The sequence below is a fragment of the Misgurnus anguillicaudatus genome, chromosome 14 (genome assembly GCF_027580225.2).
Source record: "Misgurnus anguillicaudatus chromosome 14, ASM2758022v2, whole genome shotgun sequence".
In the NCBI taxonomy this organism is placed as follows: Eukaryota; Metazoa; Chordata; class Actinopteri; order Cypriniformes; family Cobitidae; genus Misgurnus; species Misgurnus anguillicaudatus.
The window spans coordinates 1,125,247-1,144,698 of NC_073350.2; the positions used below are offsets into that span (position 1 = coordinate 1,125,247).

Genomic DNA, 19,452 nt, shown 5'->3' on the forward strand with positions numbered 1-19,452 from the left:
ATACCACTTGTGAGGTGAATGGGACAGGCTGAAACCTACCATTGGATGTAACGTTGAAAGTGCTGTACAGCTCAAGCCTCGACTTATCAGATGTGTGGCATTTTGCTTGCTTTGATTTGTGCGCACTGTTCCTGCGAACCTGATAATACCTACAAAATTGAAACCAGGGTAGCCAAGCAAGGCTGAAGTTGAGTGTTAGACTTTCTTTGATTAATCTTGGAAGGAAATCATGTGACCTTTTTCCGAAACGGATCTCAAGTCGCTTCAGGCTAAAAGGCGCAACCTGTTTCTGCTCGGTCTCGAACCGAGGACCTTTCACGTGTGAGGCGAACGGGATACCCACTACACAACAGAAACCTTCGTGTTACTGTCGCTGAGTTGTTTTGAGAGATTTTCCAAGCATTTTCTCTCTTTCAACACCTCCATATAGGCCTATGTTTTTCATCCACTTTCGAACCGACCGTTTATCACGTACGAGGCGAATGTGACGGCCTAAATCTACACCTGCATGTATCTTTGAAAGCGCTTCAAGACCCAAGCAGAAACACATCACATGAATGACATTTCACTTGAATTTTTCGAAAAGCTTAAGGTTGTTTCTGCTCGGTTTCGAACAGAGGACCTTTCGCGTGTTAAGCGAACGTGAAAACCACTACACTACAGAAACCTGCCTTCTAATGTGTTCGGTTGTTTTGGCAAATTTTGCCACACATATTTTCTATAAGCCACACTTTTGGGGTAAAACCCTCTTTTGGCCGCGTCAAAACTGCCCATATATCACTTGTGAGGCTGGAAACCTACCATTGGATGTAACGTTGAAAGTGCTGTACGGCTCAAGCCACGACTTATCAGATGAGTGGCATTTGGCTTGCTTTTATGTAAGAAGCCTCACATCGTTCCTGCTCGGCTTCCAACAGGAGGACCTCTCGCTTGGTAGTTGAACGTAATAGTCGCTGAATTTAGGAAACATGTATCCACCTTTCTCATCTGATTTCATACAGATTTTATCATGTTTTTCATTTCAATGTCACTTAAATTCTAAAGGGGCAACCTGCTTTTGCCACTTTTAAACTGAAGATCTTTCACATGTATGGTTAAATCACTGAATGTCATAAACACTACTGGAAAAGATGTCAGCTCAGCTTTGACTGGTGGAAATTGACTATTACTCTTTAAACACTGATATTTGAAATATAGCAAAGTTTTAAATTAACGGCATTTGACTCGCTTTGTGTCAAAAGCGAACTATTGTTTCTGCTCGGTTTCGAACCGAGGACCTTTCGCGTGTAAAGCGAACGTGATAACCACTACACTACAGAAACCTGCCTTCCGTGGAATTCTGCTGTTCTGACGGATTTTGCAGCATATATTCTCGCTAAGCCACACTTTTAAGGGAAAACCCCTTTTGGCCACTTAAAATGTGCCCATATACCACTTGTGAGGTGAATGGGACAGGCTGAAACCTACCATTGGATGTAACGTTGAAAGTGCTGTACAGCTCAAGCCTCGACTTATCAGATGTGTGGCATTTTGCTTGCTTTGATTTGTGCGCACTGTTCCTGCGAACCTGATAATACCTACAAAATTGAAACCAGGGTAGCCAAGCAAGGCTGAAGTTGAGTGTTAGACTTTCTTTGATTAATCTTGGAAGGAAATCATGTGACCTTTTTCCGAAACGGATCTCAAGTCGTTTCAGGCTAAAAGGCACAACCTGTTTCTGCTCGGTCTCGAACCGAGGACCTTTCGCGTGTGAGGCGAACGTGATAACCACTACACTACAGAAACCTTCATGTTACTGTCGCTCAGTTGTTTTGAGAGATTTTCCAAGCATTTTCTCTCTTTCAACACCTCCATATAGGCCTATGTTTTTCATCCACTTTCGAACCGACCGTTTATCACGTACGAGGCGAATGTGACGGCCTAAATCTACACCTGCATGTATCTTTGAAAGCGCTTCAAGACCCAAGCAGAAACACATCACATGAATGACATTTCACTTGAATTTTTCGAAAAGCTTAAGGTTGTTTCTGCTCGGTTTCGAACCGAGGACCTTTCGCGTGTTAGGCGAACGTGATAACCACTACACTACAGAAACCTGCCTTTTAATGGGTTCGGTTGTTTTGGCAAATTTTGCAACACATATTTTCTATAAGCCACACTTTTGGGGTAAAACCCTCTTTTGGCCGCTTCAAAACTGCCCATATATCACTTGTGAGGTTGGAAACCTACCATTGGATGTAACGTTGAAAGTGCTGTACGGCTCAAGCCACGACTTATCAGATGAGTGGCATTTGGCTTGCTTTTATGTAAGAAGCCTCACATCGTTCCTGCTCGGCTTCCAACAGGAGGACCTCTCGCTTGGTAGTTGAACGTAATAGTCGCTGATTTTAGGAAACATGTATCCACCTTTCTCATCTTATTTCATACAGATTTTATCATGTTTTTCATTTCAATGTCACTTAAATTCTAAAGGGGCAACCTGCTTTTGCCACTTTTAAACTGAACATCTTTCACATGTATGGTTAAATCACTGAATGTCATAAACACTACAGGAAAAGATGTCAGCTCAGCTTTGACTGGTGGAAATTGACTATTACTCTTTAAACACTGATATTTGAAATACAGCTAAGTTTCAAATGAACGGCAGTTGACTCGCTTTGTGTCAAAAGCAAACTACTGTTTCTGCTCAGTTTCGAACCTAGAACCTTTCGCGTGTAAAGCGAACGTGATAACCACTACACTACAGAAACCTGCCCTCCGTGGAATTCTGCTGTTCTGACGGATTTTGCAGCATATATTCTCGCTAAGCCACACTTTTAAGGGAAAACCCCTTTTGGCCACTTAAAATGTGCCCATATACCACTTGTGAGGTGAATGGGACAGGCTGAAACCTACCATTGGATGTAACGTTGAAAGTGCTGTACAGCTCAAGCCTCGACTTATCAGATGTGTGGCATTTTGCTTGCTTTGATTTGTGCGCACTGTTCCTGCGAACCTGATAATACCTACAAAATTGAAACCAGGGTAGCCAAGCAAGGCTGAAGTTGAGTGTTAGACTTTCTTTGATTAATCTTGGAAGGAAATCATGTGACCTTTTTCCGAAACGGATCTCAAGTCGCTTCAGGCTAAAAGGCGCAACCTGTTTCTGCTCGGTCTCGAACCGAGGACCTTTCACGTGTGAGGCGAACGGGATACCCACTACACAACAGAAACCTTCGTGTTACTGTCGCTGAGTTGTTTTGAGAGATTTTCCAAGCATTTTCTCTCTTTCAACACCTCCATATAGGCCTATGTTTTTCATCCACTTTCGAACCGACCGTTTATCACGTACGAGGCGAATGTGACGGCCTAAATCTACACCTGCATGTATCTTTGAAAGCGCTTCAAGACCCAAGCAGAAACACATCACATGAATGACATTTCACTTGAATTTTTCGAAAAGCTTAAGGTTGTTTCTGCTCGGTTTCGAACCGAGGACCTTTCGCGTGTTAGGCGAACGTGATAACCACTACACTACAGAAACCTGCCTTCTAATGTGTTCGGTTGTTTTGGCAAATTTTGCCACACATGTTTTCTATAAGCCACACTTTTGGGGTAAAACCCTCTTTTGGCCGCTTCAAAACTGCCCATATATCACTTGTGAGGTTGGAAACCTACCATTGGATGTAACGTTGAAAGTGCTGTACGGCTCAAGCCACGACTTATCAGATGAGTGGCATTTGGCTTGCTTTTATGTAAGAAGCCTCACATCGTTCCTGCTCGGCTTCCAACAGGAGGACCTCTCGCTTGGTAGTTGAACGTAATAGTCGCTGATTTTAGGAAACATGTATCCACCTTTCTCATCTTATTTCATACAGATTTTATCATGTTTTTCATTTCAATGTCACTTAAATTCTAAAGGGGCAACCTGCTTTTGCCACTTTTAAACTGAAGATCTTTCACATGTATGGTTAAATCACTGAATGTCATAAACACTACTGGAAAAGATGTCAGCTCGGCTTTGACTGGTGGAAATTGACTATTACTCTTTAAACACTGATATTTGAAATATAGCAAAGTTTTAAATTAACGGCATTTGACTCGCTTTGTGTCAAAAGCGAACTATTGTTTCTGCTCGGTTTCGAACCGAGGACCTTTCGCGTGTAAAGCGAACGTGATAACCACTACACTACAGAAACCTGCCTTCCGTGGAATTCTGCTGTTCTGACGGATTTTGCAGCATATATTCTCGCTAAGCCACACTTTTAAGGGAAAACCCCTTTTGGCCACTTAAAATGTGCCCATATACCACTTGTGAGGTGAATGGGACAGGCTGAAACCTACCATTGGATGTAACGTTGAAAGTGCTGTACAGCTCAAGCCTCGACTTATCAGATGTGTGGCATTTTGCTTGCTTTGATTTGTGCGCACTGTTCCTGCGAACCTGATAATACCTACAAAATTGAAACCAGGGTAGCCAAGCAAGGCTGAAGTTGAGTGTTAGACTTTCTTTGATTAATCTTGGAAGGAAATCATGTGACCTTTTTCCGAAACGGATCTCAAGTCGTTTCAGGCTAAAAGGCACAACCTGTTTCTGCTCGGTCTCGAACCGAGGACCTTTCGCGTGTGAGGCGAACGTGATAACCACTACACTACAGAAACCTTCGTTTTCCTGTCGCTCAGTTGTTTTGAGAGATTTTCCAAGCATTTTCTCTCTTTCAACACCTCCATATAGGCCTATGTTTTTCATCCACTTTCGAACCGACCGTTTATCACGTACGAGGCGAATGTGACGGCCTAAATCTACACCTGCATGTATCTTTGAAAGCGCTTCAAGACCCAAGCAGAAACACATCACATGAATGACATTTCACTTGAATTTTTCGAAAAGCTTAAGGTTGTTTCTGCTCGGTTTCGAACCGAGGACCTTTCGCGTGTTAGGCGAACGTGATAACCACTACACTACAGAAACCTGCCTTTTAATGGGTTCGGTTGTTTTGGCAAATTTTGCCACACATGTTTTCTATAAGCCACACTTTTGGGGTAAAACCCTCTTTTGGCCGCTTCAAAACTGCCCATATATCACTTGTGAGGTTGGAAACCTACCATTGGATGTAACGTTGAAAGTGCTGTACGGCTCAAGCCACGACTTATCAGATGAGTGGCATTTGGCTTGCTTTTATGTAAGAAGCCTCACATCGTTCCTGCTCGGCTTCCAACAGGAGGACCTCTCGCTTGGTAGTTGAACGTAATAGTCGCTGATTTTAGGAAACATGTATCCACCTTTCTCATCTTATTTCATACAGATTTTATCATGTTTTTCATTTCAATGTCACTTAAATTCTAAAGGGGCAACCTGCTTTTGCCACTTTTAAACTGAAGATCTTTCACATGTATGGTTAAATCACTGAATGTCATAAACACTACAGGAAAAGATGTCAGCTCAGCTTTGACTGGTGGAAATTGACTATTACTCTTTAAACACTGATATTTGAAATACAGCTAAGTTTCAAATGAACGGCATTTGACTCGCTTTGTGTCAAAAGCGAACTATTGTTTCTGCTCGGTTTCGAACAGAGGACCTTTCGCGTGTAAAGCGAACGTGATAACCACTACACTACAGAAACCTGCCCTACGTGGAATTCTGCTGTTTTGACGGATTTTGCAGCATATATTCTCGCTAAGCCACACTTTTAAGGGAAAACCCCTTTTGGCCACTTAAAATGTGCCCATATACCACTTGTGAGGTGAATTGGACAGGCTGAAACCTACCATTGGATGTAACGTTGAAAGTGCTGTACAGCTCAAGCCTCGACTTATCAGATGTGTGGCATTTTGCTTGCTTTGATTTGTGCGCACTGTTCCTGCGAACCTGATAATACCTACAAAATTGAAACCAGGGTAGCCAAGCAAGGCTGAAGTTGAGTGTTAGACTTTCTTTGATTAATCTTGGAAGGAAATCATGTGACCTTTTTCCGAAACGGATCTCAAGTCGTTTCAGGCTAAAAGGCGCGACCCGTTTCTGCTCGGTCTCGAACCGAGGACCATTCACGTGTGAGGCGAACAGGATAACCACTACACAACAGAAACCTTCGTGTTACTGTCGATGAGTTGTTTTGAGAGATTTTCCAAGCATTCCAAGCATAGGCCTATGTTTTTCATCCACTTTCGAACCGACCGTTTATCACGTACGAGGCGAATGTGACGGCCTAAATCTACACCTGCATGTATCTTTGAAAGCGCTTCAAGACCCAAGCAGAAACACATCACATGAATGAAATTTCACTTGAATTTTTCGAAAAGCTTAAGGTTGTTTCTGCTCGGTTTCGAACCGAGGACCTTTCGCGTGTTAGGCGAATGTGATAACCACTACACTACAGAAACCTACCTTCTAATGGGTTCGGTTGTTTTGGCAAATTTTGCCACACATGTTTTCTATAAGCCACACTTTTGGGGTAAAACCCTCTTTTGGCCGCTTCAAAACTGCCCATATATCACTTGTGAGGTTGGAAACCTACCATTGGATGTAACGTTGAAAGTGCTGTACGGCTCAAGCCACGACTTATCAGATGAGTGGCATTTGGCTTGCTTTTATGTAAGAAGCCTCACATCGTTCCTGCTCGGCTTCCAACAGGAGGACCTCTCGTTTGGTAGTTGAACGTAATAGTCGCTGATTTTAGGAAACATGTATCCACCTTTCTCATCTTATTTCATACAGATTTTATCATGTTTTTCATTTCAATGTCACTTAAATTCTAAAGTGGCAACCTGCTTTTGCCACTTTTAAACTGAAGATCTTTCACATGTATGGTTAAATCACTGAATGTCATAAACACTACAGGAAAAGATGCCAGCTCAGCTTTGACTGGTGGAATTTGACTATTACTCTTTAAACACTGATATTTGAAATATAGCTAAGTTTCAAATTAACGGCATTTGACTCGCTTTGTGTCAAAAGCGAACTATTGTTTCTGCTCGTTTTCGAACCGAGGACCTTTCGCGTGTAAAGCGAACGTGATAACCACTACACTACAGAAACCTGCCCTCCGTGGAATTCTGCTGTTTTGACGGATTTTGCAGCATATATTCTCGCTAAGCCACACTTTTAAGGGAAAACCCCTTTTGGCCACTTAAAATGTGCCCATATACCACTTGTGAGGTGAATGGGACAGGCTGAAACCTACCATTGGATGTAACGTTGAAAGTGCTGTACATCTCAAGCCTCGACTTATCAGATGTGTGGCATTTTGCTTGCTTTGATTTGTGCGCACTGTTCCTGCGAACCTGATAATACCTACAAAATTGAAACCAGGGTAGACAAGCAAGGCTGAAGTTGAGTGTTAAGGTGTGTTCGAGATTATCCGGCGCTGAGCAGACCGATCGGCGAGGTTTGCCGCTTGCAGTCGAGGGAGGAACTGAAGACGGAGCCGTCAAGCCGGACACCTGCTGCTTGCCGTAGTGACGTGTGCGCCGTGTTTCCTTGTTTATAATCGCAAATGAAGTGAATTAGATGCTGAATTTGATAAAAACCAACCTTTTAATAAAAAGTTGCAACCAGAAACATTTTATATCGAATATTTGAATTGCTGCTTATACTGTATACCCGAAAATAACGGGAAACAAGCCTATATTATTCAAATACCAATAGAGTTTGTTATTTTCATTTTTATTTTATTACACGACACAATATAACATATTTAAGGATATTAAAGTGTTTTTTCCTGTTTTAAAACATGAATTTATAATGTTTATTAGTGAATCTAAAGGTTGGATTAAACTTGAAACGCACGTGATCGTTGTCATCAATGAGGCGACCAATCAAGTAAAGCTGTTACGTCATCACAACTCCGGGCAGCCGCTCTGGAGAAGCTGCACCGGCTGAGCTAGCCGGCTACTCTCGAAACGCTCTCGCGGTACTTAAAAACCATATGACACAGTCACGTGCCTGCAGCGCCAGCTGAAGTCGGACAAAAGTACTAACCAAAATGCACTGCTTCAAGTCAGCCGCCGATCGGTCTGCGCAGCACCGCATGAAGTCGAACACACCTTTAGACTTTCTTTGATTAATCTTGGAAGGAAATCATGTGACCTTTTTCCGAAACGGATCTCAAGTCGTTTCAGGCTAAAAGGCGCGACCTGTTTCTGCTCGGTCTTGAACCGAGGACCTTTCGCGTGTGAGGCGAACGTGATAACCACTACACTACAGAAACCTTCGTGATACCGCGGCTGAGTTGTTTTGAGAGTTTTTACAAGCATTTTCTCTTTCAACAGCTCCATATAGGCCTATGTTTTTAATCCACTTTCGAACCGACCGTTTATCACGTACGAGGCGAATGTGACGGCCTAAAGCTACACCTGCACATATCTTTGAAAGCGCTTCAAGACCCAAGCAGAAACACATCACATGAATGACATTTCACTTGAATTTTTCGAAAAGCTTAAGGTTGTTTCTGCTCGGTTTCGAACCGAGGACCTTTCGCGTGTTAGGCGAACGTGATAACCACTACACTACAGAAACCTGCCTTTTAATAGGTTCGGTTGTTTTGGCAAATTTTGCCACACATATTTTCTATAAGCCACACTTTTGGGGTAAAACCCTCTTTTGGCCGCTTCAAAACTGCCCATATATCACTTGTGAGGTTGGAAACCTACCATTGGATGTAACGTTGAAAGTGCTGTACGGCTCAAGCCACGACTTATCAGATGAGTGGCATTTGGCTTGCTTTTATGTAAGAAGCCTCACATCGTTCCTGCTCGGCTTCCAACAGGAGGACCTCTCGCTTGGTAGTTGAACGTAATAGTCGCTCATTTTAGGAAACATGTATCCACCTTTGTCATCTTATTTCATACAGATTTTATCATGTTTTTCATTTCAATGTCACTTAAATTCTAAAGGGGCAACCTGCTTTTGCCACTTTTAAACTGAAGATCTTTCACATGTATGGTTAAATCACTGAATGTCATAAACACTACTGGAAAAGATGTCAGCTCGGCTTTGACTGGTGGAAATTGACTATTACTCTTTAAACACTGATATTTGAAATACAGCTAAGTTTCAAATGAACGGCATTTGACTCGCTTTGTGTCAGAAGCGAACTATTGTTTCTGCTCGGTTTTGAACAGAGGACCTTTCGCGTGTGAGGCGAACGTGATAACCACTACACAACAGAAACCTTTGTGTTACTGTCGCTGAGTTGTTTTGACAGATTTTCCAAGCATTTTCTCTCTTTCAACACCTCCATATAGGCCTATGTTTTTCATCCACTTTCGAACCGACCGTTTATCACGTACGAGGCGAATGTGACGGCCTAAATCTACACCTGCATGTATCTTTGAAAGCGCTTCAAGACCCAAGCAGAAACACATCACATGAATGACATTTGACTTGAATTTTTCGAAAAGCTTAAGGTTGTTTCTGCTCGGTTTCGAACCGAGGACCTTTCCATGTTAGACGAACGTGTTAAAATATAAAGCTTAGGTTGTTGGGGTTGCTAGTTATTCTCTGCTGTTTGCTTCTCAGATAGAACTGTACAATACGGGAGTTCCTAAATCATATGGTTAAAGCCAGTTATTTGTGATTGACAGCTATTCATCCAGCGCGTCTTCCCGCACGGGATCGATCACACATCCAGATACAGAAGCCACTTTGTAAACGGGCTGTGTCCTGATATACTGATGATACGATCTGCCAGATGTGAAAAATGTGAGATTTCGTAATGCAAATAAACCCTTTGCCTGAACTTCACCGAATTCCCGTTTCAGCGTCACATAACCAATGGAGCGTAAATGATTGGCTGAATGTTGAATGATTTGATACAGGGATCGATTGCTTCTCCTTGCTTCCCCGGATGTTGACTCGGAATATTTTTTACACTGAATTTTTTGAGACGTTGAATTATTTTGCACTGAATTTTCTGAGACATTGAATTTTTTACACCGAATCTTTTGAAACATTGAATGTTTCTACACTGAATCTTTTGAGACATTGAATTTTTTTACACTCAATTTTTTTAGACATTGAAATTTTTTTTCTCACTGATTTTTTTAAAACATTGAAAAAAATTTCATAGGCAAAAAAACAGTGCTAGAAATTCAATGGCTTTTAAAATTCAAAGTCTGATTTAGATGCAAAATAAAATTCAGTGTTAAAAATTCGATGTAAAAAAAGCAGTGCTAAGAATTAGAATTCAAAATCCAACGGCACTGTTTTACTTCCATACTGATCACCACCGGTCGAAGCCTCCCGTTTACGTCGTGGGTCAAAAAGTTCTCTCTTCTCACTGCCAGATGATTTCACTACAAGCCTGTTCTAAGCCGCTCTGTCTTCGTGTGATCCAGTGTCTCGTCTTCGTGTGGATTTATTCCCATTTGTGTATCCGGTTTGTCTCCGTCACACAGCATTCACCCACAAGCACCTGGATCTGCCACCGTAGCCTTTGTCTGTCCTTGGACTGCCCATCATATCATCTGTTTCATATTCATTAATAAACTGTTAACCTTTCACCTGCATTTGCCTCCTATCTTTTATACCTGTCGTCACATATTTCACCAGAGGACTAAGATAAAACAACTCGATTTAAAATGTGAGCAGTTTTAGTGGATCTGACGTCGAGGGAAAAAGTATTTCGCTTTTTGTTTGGAGATGAACGAGACAACACGACGGTAAGTGATGACAGATTTTCACATTTCTTTATTTAGTTAAATATTGAATAAGTAAAACATTACAGTTGTCCTTATTTTAACCCAGCTTCTTTATGTAACGTTATGTCGGTGTCACGTGTGGTAATTGGAACGTCGTTATTGTGTGACTAAGCATTTCTCTTAAGCATTTCAGAAATCATTAAAACCTTTCATTTTTTAGCACAGCGACATAAATAGGACCAACCAGAGCCAAGTAGACAGGATCAAATGAAGATACAGCCCATAGAAATACTTATTCTTGGTGGTAAGTTTGTTGTTGCTATTTGAATAACAGTAAGTTCATGTTTAAGTTTTTCTATTGTTTCTCTTGCAATGCTAACGTTAGTTTAAAATGAATGTTTGAGCTGTCTTACCTGAAAACACCTTGATATGACCATATGGTTATTATAACTCCAGTAATGTTCAATGGCTAATGTATAGCAGTTCAATCTTGACAAACTTATTGTCTTTTTGTTTATTTTTAAATGTATTTCTAATTAAATATGGACACAAAAATGACATTGTAAGAAGGGATACTTTTATGAGAGATTGTAAAACTGCAGAGGCTGGGTTTGATTATATTATATTGTCTTAAATATATTGTACTCAGGGTAAGTAATTCTTAAAAAGAAAACAAATCATTAATCATCATTTACCTGCGTGTTGTTTTTCAGATCAATTGCTATTGACATTTTTGAATCGGGACAAATGAAGAGTTTCATTGCAAAACGAGATAACCACCGTTTTTTAAATGTTCAGAAATCTTGTTTTTTGGTTGTGCATTTTAATTAATTTCAATGCAACTGCAGTTGGTTTGTTTTGATTTAAACCTTCATACCTTAAAACATAGCTAAGAAGCACCATAAAACAAAATAATAACAGGATAACATAATAATAAACATGTTTTGACAAAAATGTTAAAAAATTGATTTATCTCGTTTTGCAACGAAACTCTTCAAATGTGGAGTGATTCGGAAGAAAAACGTTTGCAACACATCCATTCCAGGTGGCTAATTTCTGTCCTTTTGAGTTATTCATGTAAAAACCTGTTTTTTATTGTAAAGCTGTAAGGGACTTGGCATACATATCATTACAGAAGAATCTGGCCAACATGGAAGCAGCAGGTGGTCAACAGATCTCCGCGTTGGAGGAGTTTCTCCAGCGATCTCTGGCTCGTATGGATCATCAGGATTTGGTCATCGAAGATATGCGGAAGGCCGTCCAGGCAATGGTGGCGAAAGTTTCTGAGCTCTCTCAGCGATCTCCGGACATCACGCCTCCCACTGCGCCACCCATGCCGCCCGCACCATCTTCACCTCCAGGGGGTAGCTTCATCCCGGAACCGAGACTTCCCATTCCGGAGAAGTACTCTGGTGAGCCCAACTATTGCCGTACTTTTCTCTCTCATTGTTCCTTACATTTCGCCCAACAGGCCCGGTCATTCCTTCTCGAGGAAACGAAGGTGGCATTCACACTCTCACTACTGACAGGCAAGGCTGCCCTCTGGGGGACGGCGGTATGGGAGAACAAAGACAGCTGCTATTCCTCGTTCGCCTCGCTTGCTGAAGAGATGAAGAGGGTGTTCGATCACTCCGTCGCCGGGAAGGAGGCCGCCCGTCTCCTCACGGAACTCCAGCAGGGGGAGCGGTCGGTCTCGGACTATGCCATCGAGTTCCGTACCCTGGCGGCGGAGTGCAGGTGGAACGAGGAAGCGCAGTGGGATCATTTTCTGCATGGGTTGGCGGATCGGATCCAGCGAGAGATCATCACGGCGGAGTTACCGACATCTCTTAACGGTCTGGTGGATTTGGCGATCCGGGTTGACGCACGCCTTTCCATCGCATCCAGGAGGAAGACACCAGACACGTCCCAACGTCGAGGGGAGTCTACAGATCTGTCCAACGAAGTCTCAGCCGGTGGTCTCTCAGATCCGGAACCCATGCAGGTGGGTCGAGCTCGGTTACCCCGGGAGGATACGGCGGAGATCCCTGGGACTTTGTATGTACTGCGGCGAGCCGGGTCACCAGTGTTTTAGGTGCCCGGTAAAAGACCAAGCCCGGTAGTAAGACGGAGGCTACTATCGGGCGGGATCTCTGCCTAGAAGACCTCTACAACATCCACTCTCCTTCCGGTGAGACTACGGTGGTCCACTATGTCGCACTCAGGGCACGCACTTCTGGATTCGGGGGCGGAGGGCAACTTCATCGACAGCTCACTAGCACGTAAGCTCAAGTTACCTTTCATTCCACTCACCCACGAGATTGCGCCCTTCGCCCTCAATGGACATCAGTTACCCACTATCAAGTACACCACAGCACCCATCACACTCATCACTTCTGGAAACCACACTGAGACTATTTCATTTTTTATTACTGACACTGCTCTCTCCCCCATAGTTCTTGGACACCCTTGGCTTCATTCCCATAACCCAAGAATTGACTGGAAACTGGGTTCTGTTACCAGCTGGAGCGAGGAGTGTCATAAGTCCTGTCTTGTCTCTGCTTGTGTTTCTGTCTCTGAGTCTGTGTTTCAGGGGAAAGCAGTGGATTTGTCTAACGTGCCCGCGGAGTACCACGACCTGAAGGAGGTGTTCAGTAAGTCGTGGGCTGATTCTCTTCCTCCTCATCGTCCCTATGACTGTGCGATAGATTTATTGCCTAAGGGCAAGTTATACTCTCTGTCCGTTCTGGAGATGGAGGCCATGGAGAAATATATTTCTGATTCTCTGGCAATGGGGTTCATTCGCCCTTCCTCTTCTCCAGCGGGGGCGGGGTTCTTTTTTGTGGGGAAGAAGGACGGTTCCTTGCGACCTTGTATTGACTACCGAGGGTTGAACAACATCACGGTTAAGAATACCTATCCTTTACCGTTGATGTCTTCAGCCTTCGAGAGGTTGCAGGGAGCATCCGTCTTCACTAAATTGGACTTACGTAATGCATATCATTTGGTTCGCATCAGGAAGGGGGATGAATGGAAGACTGCGTTTAACACCCCTCGTGGCCATTTTGAGTATTGCGTGATGCCTTTCGGTCTCACGAATTCGCCGGCAGTCTTCCAAGCACTCGTTAATGACGTGTTGCGAGACATGGTAGATCAGTTCATATATGTTTACCTGGATGACATATTGATTTTTTTCTTCGTCTCTTCAGGAACATTTGCAACACGTACGACGAGTGCTTCTGCGGTTGCTAGAGAATGGGCTTTTTGTCAAGGCGGAGAAATGCGTTTTTCATGCACAGTCTGTTTCTTTTTTAGGACACATCATTTCGACTGAGGATGTTTGCATGGATCCTGAGAAAGTTAAGGCTGTGGTAGATTGGCCATCCCTAGAGTCTCGCAGAGCCCTGCAGAGATTTCTGGGGTTCGCCAATTTTTGCCGGCGTTTCATTCGCAATTTCAGCCAACTAGCCGCACCTCTGACCGCTTTGACCTCCCCTGGTTTGACGTTCAGGTGGTCAGACGCAGCTGAGGCTGTGTTTGCCAAACTGAAAAGCTGCTTTGTTTCAGCTCCCATTCTCGTTACCCCTGATCGTTCACGTCAATTCATAGTGGAGGTCAACGCGTCAGAGGTGGGGGTAGGAGCAGTGTTGTCCCAGCGCACATCCTCAGACGGAAAGGTTCATCCTTGCGCGTATTATTCTCATCGTTTATCTCCTGCGGAAGTTAACTATGACATTGGCAATCGAGAGTTGTTGGCGGTCAAGCTAGCACTGGAAGAATGGCGTCACTGGCTTGAAGGGTCGGGTGTACCTTTCATTGTATGGACGGACCATAAGAATCTCGAATACATTAGAACCACCAAAAGACTTAACTCCAGGCAGGCTCGGTGGGCATTGTTTTTCGGTTGTTTCGATTTTACACTTTCTTACCGGCCGGGTTCCAAAAACATCAAACCCGATGCTTTATCCCGTCTTTTTGAGCGTTCCGATCGTACTGCTACTCCCGAGCCCATTTTACCGGAGAAAATCATTATCTCCGCGCTCAGATGGGAGGTCGAATCGAAGGTTTTGACAGCCTTAGAAGGGGTAACGCCCCCGGCTCGCTGCCCACCGAACCGTTTATTTGTGCCGGAAGGGTTATGGTCAGACGTCCTCCAGTGGGGTCATGGTTCCAGTGTTGCTTGTCACCCAGGGGTTAGTAGAACTAGGTTTCTAGTCAAGCAACGATTTTGGTGGCCTGGTATGGCTCGTGACGTCCACGACTTCGTCTTGGCTTGTTCGGTTTGTGCCGTTGGTAAGACTTCCAATCGTTACCGCTGTCTGTCCCTTCGAGACCTTGGTCCCACATATCGCTAGATTTCATTATCGCCCTCCCACCCTCTAAGGGTAATACGGTGATTTTGACCGTAGTGGACGGTTCTCGAAGGCGACTCATTTCATTCCCTTGCCCAAATTACCATCAGCCAAGGAAACAGCGGTAGCTGTCATTGACCACGTCTTCCGTATACATGGCCTCCCGAGAGACGTGGTCTCTGACAGGGGTCCCCTGTTTGTGTCCAAATTTTGGCGAGAGTTCTGCAAATTGCTAGGGGCGACTGTTAGCCTTTCGTCCAGGTTTCATCCCCAGAGCAACGGTCAAACCGAGCGAGCCAATCAGGACGTCGAAAGGGTGTTGCAATGTCTGGTTTCATGTAGTGGCAGACACTGTACTTAATATCTTTAACTCATCTCTAGAATTAGGATACGTTCCAACAGCTTTCAAACTAGCAGTTATTAGACCGCTCATTAAAAAGCAAAACCTTGACCAGGGAGATCTTAATAACTTTAGACCAATCTCAAATCTACCTTTTCTTTCTAAAATATTAGAAAAAGTAGTGGCAAGCCAGCTACGCACATTCGTAGAAAATAATAATACATATGAAAAGTTCCAATCAGGATTCAGGCCCCACCATAGCACAGAGACAGCGCTGCTTAGAGTTACAAATGACCTCCTATTAACATCCGATCGTGGTGAAATCTCAATCCTTATATTACTAGACCTTAGTGCAGCCTTTGACACAATAGATCACACAATCTTACTCAATAGACTAGAAAACTATGTTGGCATCAGTGGTCAGGCGTTAGCCTGGTTCAGATCGTATCTAACCAATCAATATCACTTTGTTTATGTAAATGAGGAAGAGTCATATCACTCCCCCGTTAAATACGGCATACCTCAGGGATCAGTTCTAGGCCCTATCCTATTCTCGTTATATATGTTACCTCTAGGAGACATTATCAGGAAACATAACATAAGTTTTCACTGCTATGCGGATGATACCCAGCTTTACATCTCGTCGCATCCTAGCGAAACCCACCAGTTTTCTAAGCTAACAGACTGCATTAGTGATATTAGGGACTGGATGGCACAAAACTTTCTTATGCTAAACTCCAATAAAACAGAGATACTTATTATTGAACCGAATCGCTACAAACATAATATGTCAGATTACAAGTTGCCCATAGATGGCTGCACGGTGGTGCCATCTTCCACGGTTAAGAATTTAGGCGTAATGTTTGACAGCAATCTATCTTTTGATAGTCATATCACCAACATCTGCCGCACAGCATTCTTCCATCTTAGAAATATCTCAAAAATACGCCATATGCTGTCTGCATCAGACGCAGAAAAGCTTATACATGCTTTTATGACCTCTAGAATAGACTATTGTAACTCGTTACTCGGGGGATGCCATGCAAATCAGGTAAACAAGCTACAGCTGGTTCAAAACGCCGCCGCAAGAGTGCTTACTCGATCTAAAAAGTATGACCACATCAGTCCAATTCTGGCATCTTTACACTGTCTACCAGTTAAATATCGTATACAATTTAAAATATTACTAATCACCTACAAAGCCTTAAATGGCCTAGCGCCTTCGTATATTAAAGAACTACTATCAGAATACAATCCATCACGTAAACTGCGCTCACAAAATTCTGGTCACTTAATTATCCCTAGAATATCAAAAGTGTCTAAAGGTGGTAGATCCTTTTCCTACTTAGCCCATAAGCTCTGGAATGATTTACCAAACAATGTTCGAGTATCAGACACAGTCGATCAATTTAAATCTAAACTTAAGACATTCTTCTTTAACAAAGCATTCACATAAAATGTCCAGTAAATGTACATTTCCCGCAGTAGTTAGTTTGTCCAGAACAAAGCACTCACATACCTCATATGGGTAATATACTTATGCCGCAATAGTTAGCCTGTCTGGAACCGAGCCGACTTGAACCACTATAATGTTTGACACTTGCATTGCATGCGAACGGCCCCTACGCTAATAGAATTCTGTTTGTCTCTCTCCCTGTCTCATCCTCAACCACGAGGACCATGAGACAAACAGACCCAGTTCCGGTTGCTGTGAAGATCATTGCATCACTGATCCACTGGCTGTCCTTCAACGTGATGACCAGCCGATGCCCGACCAATGACCACCCGCTAAACCAGTTTAATTCGCTTACCCGCCTCCTATCCCTACCGTTTCTATATATATATATATATAAATATATATTAATTCCTCCCAAGGGTTTTTGTCCTTCTAGGACTTTTTCCCATTGCGTTTTTTTTCCTAGAGGGTTTTTAATCCCAGGGAGAGTCAGCCAACTTTGGTTTAATTTAGCACTTTACAGTATACGTTACTTTATTAATATGCTCGCTTGTACGGTTTAACCGCTTTCTCTACTTCTTATATTATCTATTGATTTTCTGTGTTCTTCTCTACATCTTCTCATGTAAAGCTGCTTTGCAACAATTAACACTTGTGAAAAGTGCTATATAAATAAAATTGAATTGAATTGAATTGAATTGGTTTCCAAGAATCCTTCGTCCTGGTGTCAGCAACTCTCAATTGTGGAGTACGCACACAATTCTCTGCCGGTGTCATCTAAGGGCATGTCTCCATTTAAGTGTAGTTTAGGGTACCAACCACCTAATTTTGTCAGTACTGAATCCGAGGTGTCGGTCCCCTCCGCAAACGCACTAGTCCAGAGGTGTCACCGCACCTGGACCAGAGCTCGCAGAGCTCGGCTCCAGGCAAGGTCGAGGCCGATCGCCTAAGGCTAAGGCCGATCGCCACCGGTCGAAGCCTCCCCGATACGCCGTCGGTCAAAGAGTGTGGCTTTCAACCCAGAATATTCCGATGCGTTCCGTCTCGAATAAACTTGCTCCCAAATTTATTGGCCCGTTTTCTGTTACCAAGATCATTAATCCGGTAACAGTGCGTCTTAGCCTTCCTCCTGCGTACAGGAGGGTTCATCCCGTCTTTCACGTTTCCAAAATTAAACCGGTGATTTTTTTCCCGTCTTAATCCGCCTGCCCCGGTTCCCCCTCCGCCTCGTATCGTTAATGGGGAGACCACATATTCGGTTAACCGTATTCTGGACTCCAGACGGAGGGGACGCGGATTTCAGTACTTGGTGGATTGGGAAGGTTACGGTCCGGAGGAGAGAAGGTGGGTTCCTGCTCGGGACATACTGGATCACCGCCTTATTGATGATTTCAATCAACAGGTAAAGCAGGCTGGGAACGCCGAGGGGCGTTCCTAGGGGAGGGGGTACTGTCACGGTAGGAAAATCCATTGTTTTCCTCCGTGTCATGTTTGTGTGTGTGTGTTGTTCACTTACCCCTGCCATGTGCTCATTAGAGCAATCCCATTCACCTGTGTGTTGATTGTCTCGCTCCAGCTGTTCATCATTACATCATCTCCATATATACTCACCTGACTTTCTGTTCCCTGCCAGATTCTTATGTTTGCTCAGTCCCCGTGTTGCTTGATTGTTTCGTGTGCTTTGGATTACGTGTTTCAGTTGGATGTTTATTGTCGTCGTCGTCTTCGTGTGGATGTTCCGTGTCAGCCTGGATTTCACCACTGCTCACCACTCCACCAACGTCGCACTCAAAACATCAACTTCCACCGTAGTCATCGTCACCATTGCCCACCATAACACCGGACTGGATTACTTCCGCATTGACTCTGAATACTCTCTCTTTGTTTACATTTAATAAACATTGTTTATATTTGACCTGCAATTGCTTCCGCCTCATACATATCATTACAGTGACATCTAAACTGTTTTGTGTTTTAGTTCAGCTTTTTATAGGTTTATCTTAAGTTGGTTAAAGGTGGAGTGCACAATTTTTGAAAGCCAATGTTAACATTTGAAATTACCTAAACAAATATGCCTCTACCCCAATAGAATCTGGACCTTCTTTTGATGGACCCACACAACACATACGCAACCCCAGCAAGGATGTCGGTTAGTAGACAGGCCCCTTATTACTGGTTGGCTACAAGTATGTTTTGGTAGTCAGCCCAATTTCCTTTTCCAAAGCGTTTTTCAAACATTGTGCACTCCGCCTTTAAATTGCACTTAAACATTTTTTTTCAGTAACTTTTTATGCAGAGAATTACATTATGATTATTATATAATCATTGCTTATGCCTATTTAGTGATTGCATATTCATAGTGTACTTTTCATTAATACATTTAATGTTAATGTTGTACAATTTGATAGAAGTAGCTCTGTAATTGCATTTCTCTGATATTTGTTTTATATTGTTTCTCTTTGGTCAATAGATTATGTATGTCTCTGTGCTTGATTAATTTACTTTAGCTATTTTTGTAATATACACAACACAATATGAAGTATATTAAATTGTTCTGTATTCAAAATCTGTGTATGTGTCTTAATATTTAATGATTTTAATGTAACATTTTAAATATTAAAAACAGCTTTATAATAAAATAGTAGTGTAATGCTAATACATTAATATAAATGTAATGCTAGTATATTTCTAATATGCTGAAGTAC

At 42.9% G+C, this 19,452-nt stretch overlaps 15 non-coding genes across 15 annotated transcripts; all 15 read right to left on the reverse strand.

Annotated features, from left to right (window-relative positions):
- Positions 1-594: 594 nt before the first annotated feature.
- Positions 595-667, reverse strand: trnav-aac (transfer RNA valine (anticodon AAC)). The gene has a single exon. It is a non-coding gene; the product is annotated as a tRNA-Val (tRNA).
- Positions 668-1,249: 582 nt separating this feature from the next.
- Positions 1,250-1,322, reverse strand: trnav-uac (transfer RNA valine (anticodon UAC)). The gene has a single exon. It is a non-coding gene; the product is annotated as a tRNA-Val (tRNA).
- Positions 1,323-1,712: 390 nt separating this feature from the next.
- On the reverse strand, positions 1,713-1,785 carry trnav-cac (transfer RNA valine (anticodon CAC)). The gene has a single exon. It is a non-coding gene; the product is annotated as a tRNA-Val (tRNA).
- Positions 1,786-2,022: 237 nt separating this feature from the next.
- On the reverse strand, positions 2,023-2,095 carry trnav-aac (transfer RNA valine (anticodon AAC)). The gene has a single exon. It is a non-coding gene; the product is annotated as a tRNA-Val (tRNA).
- A 582-nt stretch (positions 2,096-2,677) lies between these two features.
- On the reverse strand, positions 2,678-2,750 carry trnav-uac (transfer RNA valine (anticodon UAC)). Its single transcript has one exon. It is a non-coding gene; the product is annotated as a tRNA-Val (tRNA).
- A 700-nt stretch (positions 2,751-3,450) lies between these two features.
- On the reverse strand, positions 3,451-3,523 carry trnav-aac (transfer RNA valine (anticodon AAC)). The gene has a single exon. It is a non-coding gene; the product is annotated as a tRNA-Val (tRNA).
- Positions 3,524-4,105: 582 nt separating this feature from the next.
- Positions 4,106-4,178, reverse strand: trnav-uac (transfer RNA valine (anticodon UAC)). The gene has a single exon. It is a non-coding gene; the product is annotated as a tRNA-Val (tRNA).
- Positions 4,179-4,568: 390 nt separating this feature from the next.
- trnav-cac (transfer RNA valine (anticodon CAC)) lies at positions 4,569-4,641 on the reverse strand. Its single transcript has one exon. It is a non-coding gene; the product is annotated as a tRNA-Val (tRNA).
- A 237-nt stretch (positions 4,642-4,878) lies between these two features.
- trnav-aac (transfer RNA valine (anticodon AAC)) lies at positions 4,879-4,951 on the reverse strand. Its single transcript has one exon. It is a non-coding gene; the product is annotated as a tRNA-Val (tRNA).
- A 582-nt stretch (positions 4,952-5,533) lies between these two features.
- On the reverse strand, positions 5,534-5,606 carry trnav-uac (transfer RNA valine (anticodon UAC)). Its single transcript has one exon. It is a non-coding gene; the product is annotated as a tRNA-Val (tRNA).
- A 684-nt stretch (positions 5,607-6,290) lies between these two features.
- trnav-aac (transfer RNA valine (anticodon AAC)) lies at positions 6,291-6,363 on the reverse strand. The gene has a single exon. It is a non-coding gene; the product is annotated as a tRNA-Val (tRNA).
- A 582-nt stretch (positions 6,364-6,945) lies between these two features.
- On the reverse strand, positions 6,946-7,018 carry trnav-uac (transfer RNA valine (anticodon UAC)). Its single transcript has one exon. It is a non-coding gene; the product is annotated as a tRNA-Val (tRNA).
- A 1,098-nt stretch (positions 7,019-8,116) lies between these two features.
- Positions 8,117-8,189, reverse strand: trnav-cac (transfer RNA valine (anticodon CAC)). The gene has a single exon. It is a non-coding gene; the product is annotated as a tRNA-Val (tRNA).
- A 235-nt stretch (positions 8,190-8,424) lies between these two features.
- On the reverse strand, positions 8,425-8,497 carry trnav-aac (transfer RNA valine (anticodon AAC)). Its single transcript has one exon. It is a non-coding gene; the product is annotated as a tRNA-Val (tRNA).
- A 582-nt stretch (positions 8,498-9,079) lies between these two features.
- trnav-cac (transfer RNA valine (anticodon CAC)) lies at positions 9,080-9,152 on the reverse strand. Its single transcript has one exon. It is a non-coding gene; the product is annotated as a tRNA-Val (tRNA).
- Positions 9,153-19,452: the final 10,300 nt, after the last annotated feature.